Below are 12351 nucleotides of genomic sequence, written 5' to 3'. Positions count from 1 at the left end.
CCCACCCTGCCATGGGAAGCAACTGAAGGTCCCTTTTTAGTGACCTGAAATCTAAGGGACACTCTAAGCATTACATTACAGAGCATTAGTGTTCTTTTGAAAATAGCTTTTGGTCCTTCTGATTTTATATCCAAAGTGTCTGATATTTGAAATACTCGTATTTTTTTTTTTTTTTGCCTTACAAATAATACCTTTCTTTCAAGAGCCTATTAGCTTTTCACTTTTTATCTTTACATGTTGTTGTAGTTTCTCTGCTACCTAGAAAAACTTTGTTAGGATGGCTTACTGTCTGTATTTATTATTTGAAGAAGGAATAAGATTACAGGGCTCAGGTTTTAGAATTTTAAAATGCTATGTGACACAATCACAAATCCAGGAATTAATATTGCAAGGGAAGGTTGGACAAGTCCCTGTCAGGGACAGCACCGTGTAATAGACTGCCCACATAATACTTGATATGGTCTAAAAAATGAGAACAGTAGACATTTCATTCTCTATACCTTATGTAAATGACTTGCAACCTATTCAGAAATGTTTGAGGCATTTGCCAAAATTAACTTATTAAATGTCCTCATATAAACATTTACATGTATCTTTTTAAAAAATATATATTTTATTGATTTTTTTACAGAGAGGAAGGGAGAGGGATAGAGTTGGAAACATTGATCAGTTGCCTCCTGCACACCCCCTATTGGGAATGTGCCTGCAACCAAGGTACATGCCCTTGACCTGAATTGGACCTGGGATCCTTTAGTCCCCAGGCCAACACTCTGTCCACTGAGCCAAACTGATTAGGGCCATGTATCTTAATAGCATATGCACTATTCCCTTCCTTTTCCTTGGTCTCCTCAGGAAATAGTGCCTGAAGTGCCATTGCTGATCAATGAACCTTGGTTAATTTACATTTCTATAAACTGATTAAGAGGGCAGCTACTTCAACTCTTTCTAGTATATTTGTGCTTTGATGGCTTTATTACTTGTTTTTCAATAGTTTTTAAAAGGTGAGATTCCTATTGTGAGGAAGATCTGTGTAGCACACTATGCAGCAAAGGGGCTCTTCTGTGACATTGAAAAGAAATTGTTCTGTGGGCTCTGCTCTGAATCCCTGGACCATGTGGCTCACCGCCACAGCCCAGCACAACGGTCTGAGGAATACAGGGTAAGTGGTGCCTGTCATGCAATTTGGTAGATGTGGGCTCCTAAGTGAGAAAAAGGTGAGGATGATGAAAAGGAAATTGATTGATGATAATGGAGCTGGTGGAACTGGTGATGTTTCAATGCAAAATTCCAAATTATAAGTGTATCCGGGCAATGCTGATGGTCAAATTGGACACTGTAATCAGATCTGTGTTGAGCTTTTACTAAGGTAGATTTCTTTAGATATTTTGTTCAAATATGTAGGATTGGTGCTATTGTGGGGCAGGTGGCTATCACCAGGGATGCTGGCTTCTCATGCCAGTTTTTCTTCTTTATAGTCAGGATAGACGAAAATCTGGATGCCAATTTATCACGAAATGGTCTGTAAGGTCCTCCCTAAACTTCTGATTATATGTCTCTGTCACCTCTGATGATCCAAATATAAGAATCAAATCAGATTAATGTGAAAAGATCAGACCTCTTCATTCTAACTCAAGGTGACAGTGCTTTCAACATCTGCCTTTAACTATAAAAAAGAGGATAAAATTTACAATAACCATCTTAGGTGTCAGTAAACGTCATGGTTATATTTGCAGGAGAAACTTCTCAAGAGGATGGGCTCCTTATGGAATATGACTCATGAAATGCAAAACAATGTGAAGCTAGACGCCTGGAAAGCTGTGTCATTGGAGGCAGGAATGAATATGTTCTGCTTATTTTTACTTTAATATATTCATGTAGATTGAGAAATGCTAGATTATAGTTTTCAGTAAATTGGAGTTCAAAAATAATGGTTAAAGGATAATAGTTTCTGCCCAGGAAAAAGCAGTTGTTTAAAAAAATATATCAGCAATCACAAATATAATGGCAAAAAAATATATATATGGTTTAAAACAATGCATGCAGTTCACCCTCTGCACTCATGGAAGCTAGTGGAAAGAATGCTAATACAGGTGACTGTGGAACAGGGTCAGAGGCTAGGGTTCCAACTGCTTGCAATCAAATATCCACATATAACCTTGGACTTTCCCACCATTTTCTTATTCCTCCTTATCTGTGAGGCATTGTTTGCTGGATCCCATGGATACCAAATTCTTGGGGTGTTCAAATTCTTTATATAAAATGTTGTAATACAATGCATAGAGTTGACCCTTTGCATTCATAAGTTCCAACATCAGACCAAAAATATGGTCTTGGGTCTGCTGAGGGATGAATACTTGAATAGGAAATATGCAAACATATTTGGTCAACTGAGTATTTATTGAAAAAAATCACAGTCCATATGGATGTTGTTCAAGGCTCAATCAACTGTGTGTATGCAAGCCTTGAGAGGTGTTCCCAGTTCAACTTCGAATGATAAATGTTTTCAGAAATGGAGTAAAAGACAATACCACGCTAAGTTTAACTGTGAAAGAGAGGAGAGAAATAAAGCAGCACCAAGAAAAAACATAGAGAATGTTAAAAAATCTGTACGATATGCTGTGTAGTTAAATATTTTAAAATACATAATAAAATAAAACAAAAGAGCAATAGAAAAAGAAGATAGTGAAGAAGGAATGATTGATGGAGTAAGAACTGAGAAGAAACATCACAGGGACTCTTTATTTTTTAATTTTTAAAATGCTTTTATTTATTTCAGAGAGGAAGGGAGAAAGAAAGAGAAATATCAATGATGAGATTGAATCATTGATCAGCTGCCTTCCTTATATCTCCTGCAGGGGATTCAGCCCTAAAGCCCAGTATGAGTCCTGACCTGGAATTGAACCTGACCTCTTGGTTCATAGGTGGACACCCAACCCCTGAGTCATATCCGGTGGGCTAGTCTGGGACCCTGTAGGGGGCTTGATTTAACTGGAAAAGGACCAGGAACATAGGGTCAGAATGTACAGAAGGGCTTGCAAATACTCAAGACACTTTGAAGTATGAGGCAAAAAGTTTCTCAAATCTTTTTAGAGTGAGAATGTGTAAGCCCTTTGATTCTCTATCTGTGCAGGAGTATGGGGCCCTTAGGAAGGTGGTGATCAAACTGAATATAAGAATTTGCATCTATTTCTCTATGAGGAGCGCCTCTATTTTGATACAGTGGAGAGAGAAGCAGAGGAGATCTTCCAACAACTGCAGGAGAGCAAAGTCAGAACGACCCAACAGACAGAAATCCTCAATGAGATGTTTAGAGAGCAGATGGACATGTGCCACAAGCCAGATGTGGAGATGCACCAGATGAGAGGGCAGGATCCATCAATAGAGACAGGAATCCTTTTCTGAACAATGTGGCTATGATGCCTACATACACCATTACCCTCAGCTAAGTGACTCTGCTCCTGGACTCTGATCATGGTGTCCATCCAGTAAGGCACTTATTTTCTTGTATCCTGGTAATCGTTGGGAGCTCTTTGCCTAAGTAGTTGACATAGAATAAGGTGCTTTCAGTGTAATCCGAAGCACCAACTCCACAGAAAGGTTGTCCAAATTCAGTCAGTCTCTCAGCATGGCAATATTAACTTTGCAGTTACAATTTTCTGTTTATATTCACCTAATGTACTGTCACTCTCTGTTACTGCCATAAAAGCAACTGGCCAAAGACATTGAGGTTTTGATCCTTGTCTAGGCATGATTTCTAGAATATGGCTATCAATTTTAAAGCTCTCTCTGTTTTTCATTGGATGCCCTGTGTTGCTTTCAATATAATAAATGATCAGATCTCTCCTTGGGAATAATACTTGGAAATGAGTGACATTGGAAACCTAGATCTGGTTGCATCACTTCACTTCTCTGCCTGACCTTCTGCCATCCTCAGAACACCTTGAGGAAGCTCTGTGTGTTTTAGTTTATGTGCTGTTATTAAGATGGCCTCTGGTTGTTTCTTAAAGGGGAATAAAAGTGGTACATTATTAAAACAAACTCTAGAAAAGGTATAAATGGACACACTTTGCATGTTTACTTTCATTTCCTGTTTGTTTTGCAGGATTCTGAACTGTGTTGGAAAGGTGAGCTTACACTCATTTTTCTGAGAAAGTCATTCTCTTCTGGATGAGGAAGGCGTACATGTTTTGAGCTAGAAACCTTGTCCTCTGTAGGTATTTCCTGTTTTCTTTCAAAAGTGGCCCTGAGGCCTTCTGTTCTCAGAAGTTTCCTTTGCATGTGACTACATTCATATGTATCTGAAAACATCTGATCCCTGATTTTCTTCCAGCACGTCACCCCTATCCTCTCCCTATTTAACACAATAAACATCACAGCAGTGATTCTTAAGGAATCACAGAAGAGGTACCTACACTGCACAGGTGGAAGGTGAAAAGAGCAGGAACAGGAGCTTTGCTATGAATGTATGGGGGTCGATTTTGTTCCCAGGACTAGCAATGACTCAGCCTGTTCCATCACTGCAGGTCAGACCTCAGGGGAATGACCTCTTGGTGCCCCCTAAGAAGTTAGACCTTCAGGAGCAGGCTGCCAGGCAGGAGTTAGGTTTCCTTGCTTGAGAAAAAAACAGGGGAGAGCTGTCTGGCTTAGTGGACTCTCCCCTTTCAGACACTGAATGTCTCCTTGGTGACAACTCTGAGACTCAAGTCCCAAAGGCTCTGCCTGGATGTTCTGCTCCCTGTCAGACACCCAGGGGTTTGCATTCTCTGGGGCGGAGGAGATGGAGGAAATGATTGTCAATCATTTTAGAAATGCAATAGTATCTGAGGAGAATGGGGAAGTTGACATGTGATACAATTTACAAATTTAGAAAAAAAATTAGGTAACATTTCTTATGTCCCTAAGAGGGTAGACTATAATGTGTACCCCATTAGCTCAGTTTGGGAGGATCCTGATGAAATATCCTGGATGAAAAGCTATGATATTTAGAGTGGTTGTGTGAGTAATCTTTGCCTCAAAATGCCCCCGATGTCATTGTTTATAGGACTGAATTGGTGCAAAATCAAAGCCTCAGCCAGTCTATCCTGTGCTCACCTCGTGGTGCTGCACTGGACTCCTAGTCATGCTGAACAGGTTTAGAGGTCAGAGCTTGCCCTGTGGCATTTGGCCTCAATTTATGTGTAGTTCCTAGGTTTATAGGTTCTTTTTCTATTTTAAAAGCCCATGAAATCGTGGTCCCGAAAATGTAGGGTTTACTCTAGTAAAAACCTGGGACAGATTTTCATATTATATTAACCCTTTAGTAAGTGGCTTATTGAGGTACTTAAACACTTTCCTTCATTCATTATTGTCTGAAATAGTCTCACTAATATTAATAGTAAATATGACACTGTATTTTATTATAAGCTTTCTTACAAGAGATATATTTTATTCTTTGCTTTTTTTGTAGGCAATAAAAAAATTCAGCAGCTATCCACTGTATCACAGTGTTTATGAAACCTATGAATTGGTGGAAAAGTTTTATGATCCACATTTTGACATATCACCATGCCGTGGCCCAGGTTGGAGGAGGGATGGTATATGAACTAGCCAATTCCATCGTGCTCCCTTTCAAATGTTGAGATTATGCTGTAGTTTTAATACAGTATGCTGGCAAAATCTGCAACATTTTCATTGAAACACCCACAGGAAATGAAAACATACAGTGTGTCCTTTGGTATGCTACACATTTCAGAATTCATTTTCTGTGTGTTTCTGTGAATCTCTAAAATATGATGACCTACCTGAGGTCCATTTTTATTTATTGCTGTTCTATAGGATCAAATATTTTCTTTATGTCTAGATTTTTTAAACTAGAATTTTGTGGGTGAACATCGATGTTATCTTAAACACCTTATGATCACACAGATATCAAATCCTTGGGTATAAAAGCACAATTACATAGAAAGAGCCCGGCATCTAAAGGTTGCTGGTTTGATTCCCAATCAGGGCACATGCCTGGGTTTCAGGCTCCATCCCAGGAGCAGACGAAGAAGATCTATGTTTCCCTCTTTCTTTCTCTCTCCCTCTCTCTAAAAATCAATAAAAATCTTAAAAACTTCATGGAAATATGAGAATAAATGGTCTGAAAATAAGCTAGTGCTCTATAGGGATGTATTTGTAATGAAGGATACATACAAGATGAAGGGAGAAAGAAAGACATATTCAAACATAATGTTGTATAAGTTTCCTTAGCAACTGATAAGTGAATTCAAAGTCTCACTTCACATTGCATCCAAACATAAGCAACAGGGGCAGGGCAACTCTTTAGTCAAATTTTAAAAATTGGAAGTAACATTTCAAGTTTACAAGCCACAGGGAAATGATAATCCAACCAGATTTGAGAACAATGCAATGGTTAATTATATGAAAACTAATTATCAAATACAAAGGTAAAAGAGTGGGGAATTTCTTCGGAAGTCCCTGAGGGACAGGCTCTCTCCTCCCTATTGTCAGAGGATGGGAGAGGGGGTGCTCACATTGTCATAAGTGTTCCTGCTCCTCTCCACCCACCTCCCCAAAGACAGTTCCTCTTTTTCCTGTGTTTATCCATATTTCAACAAATGTGGAAAGGGAGCAATATAACCATTAAAAAAAATATTTTTTTAAATTAATAAGAAAATCCAAAAGCTCAAAATTGGAAATACTGCTGGCCATGTCCATTGCCAAGATAAACAAATCTAAAAGAGGATGCCACCAGTACAGAAACAGATATTAAAAATATTCAAATTCATTAATAATTCAAAAATACAAATGAAAATACTGTTCTATTATGTGCATATCAAATTAGTAACTAGTTTTTTAAAAAGATATTTGTATTGATTTCAGAGAGGAAGGGAGAGGGAGAGAGAGAGAGAGAGAGAGAAACATCAATGATGAGAGAGAATCATTGATTGGCTGCCTCCTGCACACCCCCTTCTGGGGATCAAGACCACAACTCAGGCATGTGCCCTTGACTGGAATTGAACCCAGGACTCTGCAGTCTACAGGCTGATGCTCTAACCACTGAGTCAAACAAACTAGGGCTAAATTCTTCATATTAACTGTAGAAACACAAACATTCAATTTAAAAGGCTTTAGAAAGAATTCCTTACGAAGGTGTTACTATTACGTTCTTTGTTAGAACAGTAATTGGAGCACTTTTGATATCATTTCACACCTGACCAAGTGCCTGGATAATTGGCCAGCAGTAGCACATGAAATTGTGGATAGATGACAGTCTCATACTCATAGTAATCTAAATGTAGTAAATAGCACCGTTTTCCCATTTAAGGAAATGCAGTTTCTTTTACTACTCATGGGAGCATTAAGCCTTTAAATTCCCATTTGCCCCCAGACAGAGAAGAGCCACTCAAGTGCCTTTGTCTAAACACCTTTGAGCATTTGTCAGGAGCTATCAGCAAAAGACTTCTTTTCTGGATGCCGGTAAAAAAGGTCTCAGAGGGTCTTTACTCTGTTCTCTCACGTCTCAAATTCACTTGACTAGTCACAGGTAGGCAGGTAGAAATGGGGTAAAACTTTTGCCACTCACAATAATTTTGTAGCCAAATAGGCTAAGATTGTTAGTGTAAGGCAAGGCAGAAGCATGAGCCAGCAGTCTGCTCCGGGGAGGCCTTGCAGCTCTGAAGTCCTGACAGAAGCCATCTCAGCGGCCCTGTGCCTCTGTGTCTCCAGGCAGGTGCGGCGCTGCCCCATGAGCCAAGCTCACAGCAAGGTCACCAGGCTCTGGCAGTCCTTGGCAATGGTGGCACCCACTCCTTCAATGCCCACATGTGGCATGGCAGCGGTCTCTCCAGCAGGAACCCCATGGATGTCAGGAGCGCCAGCACTGGGCCCCAGTTGCGACCTGGGCAGTGTTGAAATAGCTCTTCCATGGCCTTTTATAATTAATTAATATTGTAACTATATTCAATGTGGAAGGTAATGCACTATGTGCTTTAGATGAATTATTTCATGTAATTATAAGGACTTTCCCAAAAAGAATTACAAATCTCTAATATGTGGCTATGCAAGCCATATGAGGTTTTCTTGTTGTCACTTTCATTATTTCTGTATTATATATGAGGAAACTAAGGATTAGTTTAGTTTGTTTGGTAAGCCTTAGATCACATTATACTTCCTGCTAAGTCTGGTCAAGTAAGTGAATCGATACCCCTACCCCGGGAACTGACTTTTCAGGCCATTTCACTAAGGACATTCCCTTTTGCTGAGACCATACTTTACTTGCTGAGCACACATTCCCTTATTCCTCCACTCCGGACCTGCACAGAGAGTTCTCTATCCAGAAAAAGCCCACCAAAAGTCCTTTAAAAACCGCCAACTCCTGTCATTGGGTGCTGCAGCCATCCAGACTCAGTCACCTGTTGTTCAGATGATTCAATAAATTCATAATCCCTCACCATTCTGACCTCCTGAGTTCCTCCTGCAACTGCCACCTGCAACTTCCCCCTCACCCCCTGCCTAACCTCCTCAGCCTTCCCTCTTAGGTTTGATGGTCTGTTCCATGCTTCTGTGTCTCTAGGCCTATTTCTGTTAATCTGTTTCTGTTGTTCATTATATTCCACGAAGTAGTGAGATCATGTGATGTTGATCTTTCGCTGACCGGCATATTTAGTTTAGCATAATGCTCTCCAGGTTCATCCATTCTGTTGCAGATGGTAAGAGTTCTTTCTATTGTAAGCAGCATAGTATTCCATTATGTAGATGTACCATGGTTTTCTAACCCATGCATCTGCTGATGGGCACCTAAGGTGTTCCCAATCTTAGCTATTGTAAATTGTGCTGCTATGAACATAGTGGTGCTTATGTTCTAATTGATTGGAGTTTCATGTTCCTTGGTATATATTCCTAAGAGTGGAATTACTGAAGTTTCTTCAAACAAATTAAAAATTGAACTCCCATTTGACCCAGGAAAACCTCTGAAATATTGTAAGTGAAATCCCAAGTAGCCTAATGAGCAGTACGTGCATCACAGCACTATTGGGAAATATGCTAGGGGTTACTGTCCTCTGAAGAGATATAGCATCTGAAGAGGCGGTAACATATTTCCCAGAAAAATGTTCACCTGAAACCTAGTTCTGATAGAGGTTAAAGCTGCTGCCTTCAGGCTGCTGCTACCAGCATAATGAGAAAGCCAAGTTGATAACTGGCTTAGGGCTGGGTCTGTTCTGGATGTTCCAGTCAGCATGGCTCCTAGTAGCTGAACATCAGATGACCAGATGAGCCTAATGGGGGCTGGTTTTCATAACTGCCTGTTCACATCTCTCTCTAGATGCCCAAAGAGTCCTGAAAGCAATTTGGTAACTTGTTCACCTTCTGCTAGAAACACTCACCAATTCTTCCCTCTAATCACACTGATGTCAACTAGAATTGATCAGTGGTTGCTAATAGCAAAGTCAGGCAGCTCTGTTCAGGATGTGGAGGTGCCAAACTGTGAAAGGAGCCTTGCACTGGTCATGTTAAATCCTTGTTGTAGGTCAAATGTCTGTGTTGCTGCTTCTGCCCTGGGTTCTCACAGCATCCCCACTCTGTCCCCACCCTGCCATGGGAAGCAACTGAAGGTCCCTTTTTAGTGAACTGAAATCTAATGGAAAGTCTTAGCATTACATTACAGAGCATTAGTGTTCTTTTGAAAATAGCTTTTGGTCTTTCTGTTTTTTATTTCCAAAGTGTCTGATATTTGAAATACTAGGTTTTCTTTGTGTTGTTTTTTCTTGTTGTTGTTTTTTTTTTGCCTAACAAATAATACCTTTTTTTCAAGATCCTATTAGCTTTTCACTTTTTACATTTTTATCTTTACATGTTGGTGTAGTGACTATGTTACCTAGAAAAACTTAGTTAGGATTGCTTACTGTCTGTATTTATTATTTGAAGAAGGAATAAGATTGCAGGGCCCAGGTTTTGGAATTTTAAAATGCTATGTGACACAATCAAACATCCAGAAATTAATATTGCAAGGGAAGGTTGGACAAGTCCCTGTAAGGGACAGCACCGTGTAATAGACTGCCCACATAATACTTGATATGGTCTAAAAAATGAGAACAGTAGACATTTCGTTCTCTATACCTTATGTAAATGACTTTTAACCTATTGAGAAATGTTTGAGGCATTTCCCAAAATTAACTTATTAAATGTCCTCATATACACATGTACATGTATCTTTTTCTAAGAAACATATTGTATCGATTTTTTATGGAGAGGAAGGGAGAGGCATAGAGAGTTGGAAACATCAATGAAAGAGAAACATGGATCAGCTGCCTCCTGCCCAAAACCTACTGAGAATGTACCTGCAACCAAGGTACATGCCCTTGATGGGAATTGAACCTGGGATCCTTTAGTCCCCAGGCCAAAACTCTATCCACTGAGCCAAACTGATTAGGGCAATGTATCTTAATAGGATATACACTATTCCCTTTCCTTTCCTTGGTCTCCTCAGGAAATAGTGCCTCAAGTGCTATTGCTGGTCAATGAACCTTGGTTTAATTTACATTTCTATAAACTGATTAAGAGGGCAGCTACTTCAACACTTTCTAGGATATGTGGGCTTTGATGGCTTTTATTATTTGCTTTTCAATAGTTTTTAAAAGCTGATATTTATTTATTTATTTATTTACATATTTATTTATTTATTTAAAAACATGGAAGGCTTCATGAATTTGCATGTCATCCTTGCACAGGGGCCATGCTCATCTTCTCTGTATCATTGAAATTTTAGTATATGTGCTGTCAAAGCAAGCACTAGGCGAGTTTTATTTAGATTTTTAATCTTCATGTTTCTTGCAAGGCTAGATTACTTTCATAAAATAGAGCTAAATTCTCAAAGATTTGATCATTTAAGGAAACAACTTATATGGCCGGGGCATCAGTGATTACATAACTTGTGATAGGTGGCAACAAAATACAAATAACATGGCACCTCTGTTAAAAATGATTTTCTAAAGCATCCATAAGATGGTGACTACAGTTAATAACACTGTATTCCATATTTGAAAGTTTCATGAATCTCACCACAAAACACATTTACATTCTTTTAGGCTGTTAGCCCCCAGGATTGTTTTCTATAAATTCTAAGATTAATCCTATTATTCATGTAATCCACTTAATTCAGTAAGTGGGTGTGGCCTTAGGGGAGAGTAGAAGACCCATGTTTCCAGAGGCCATCTCCCTTCTCCAGGGGAGACTGGCAGAAGTCTGAGATGCCAGTTGAGCGCAGAGAGTTCCTACTGACCCTGATATTGACAGAACTTCCAGAGGTGAGACCACTCATCTTAAACTCTGATGAGTAAGGTATTTAAAGTAAATACCTTCATGTCAATGTTCTCTTATACAAATACTTTTAATTTACCTGTTGGCGTGCTTGCATAGACTTTAAGCAAACAAGTAGATTTCTTTGTTAATAGAAATGCTTTCAATATTTAAAGTATCTGAGATTAGAGCACTTGTAATATATTGATATTTGCTATAATACACTGAGTGGCCAGATTATTATGGCCATCTGATGTTTGAAGACAAATTAGCTACAATTTCCCCTGAAGTTGCTAGAGGGCCACATCATTATAAACATCTGAATAGCACAACATACCTAAGTATCGTTGCTGATCAGGTTCATCCTATCATGTTGATTGCGTATCCCAATGGAGATGGCTTCTTCCAACAAGACAATGAGTCATGCCACGGTGCTCATATTGTGCAGGAGTGGTTTCAAGAACATGAAGGAGACTTTACCTTGCTTAGGTGTCCCCCACAATCACCAGATCTCAATCCAATTGAGCCATCAGGCAGCTGGTTCCACAACCATCAAATCTCCCAGTCCTGGACAGTGCTATTCATCAGGCATGGTGTCAGATTCCTCGCATCACCTTTCAGCATCTCCAGGAGTCAATGCCAAGAAGAATCGCCAGAGTATTGAAGGCACAAGGTGGCCCTACGAAGTACTGATGGGGTAGTCATAATAATCTGGCCCTTCACAATAATCTGGCCACTCAGTGTAGATTAATTGATTATTTTTATTTTATTACCATTTGCTACTGGAATTTCATTTCGGTCTTAAAAGAGATTTCTGTATTTTTTTGTGAAGTTATGGAAATCTAAAACTACCTATAATGTTCAACACAATGTATAAATATAAGTCTTCATACATATTAACCTGCAAAGTATGTGTACAATTCATTAGAAAAGCCTTGTTAAGGTCCTATTTGCTCTTTCCTTAAAACCTAAAGTTTCCAGGTTCTATTTGGAACTTTGAAATAGATCTGAACAACTGTAGGGCTTCCAGGAAGTGGAGATGGATACAATGGGAGACAATAGGAAATAAAG

At 39.2% G+C, this 12351-nt stretch overlaps 1 non-coding gene across 1 annotated transcript; it reads right to left on the bottom strand.

Annotated features, from left to right (window-relative positions):
• Positions 1 to 10667: 10667 nt before the first annotated feature.
• LOC132242359 (U6 spliceosomal RNA) lies at positions 10668 to 10774 on the bottom strand. The gene has a single exon (XR_009454565.1). It is a non-coding gene; the product is annotated as a U6 spliceosomal RNA (small nuclear RNA).
• Between the last annotated feature and the right edge of the window lie 1577 nt (positions 10775 to 12351).

This window comes from Myotis daubentonii, chromosome 9 (genome assembly GCF_963259705.1).
Source record: "Myotis daubentonii chromosome 9, mMyoDau2.1, whole genome shotgun sequence".
NCBI classification, from domain to species: domain Eukaryota; kingdom Metazoa; phylum Chordata; class Mammalia; order Chiroptera; family Vespertilionidae; genus Myotis; species Myotis daubentonii.
The sequence above is the reverse complement of the archived record's forward strand: the minus strand, read 5'-3'. Positions and strand labels throughout refer to the sequence as shown.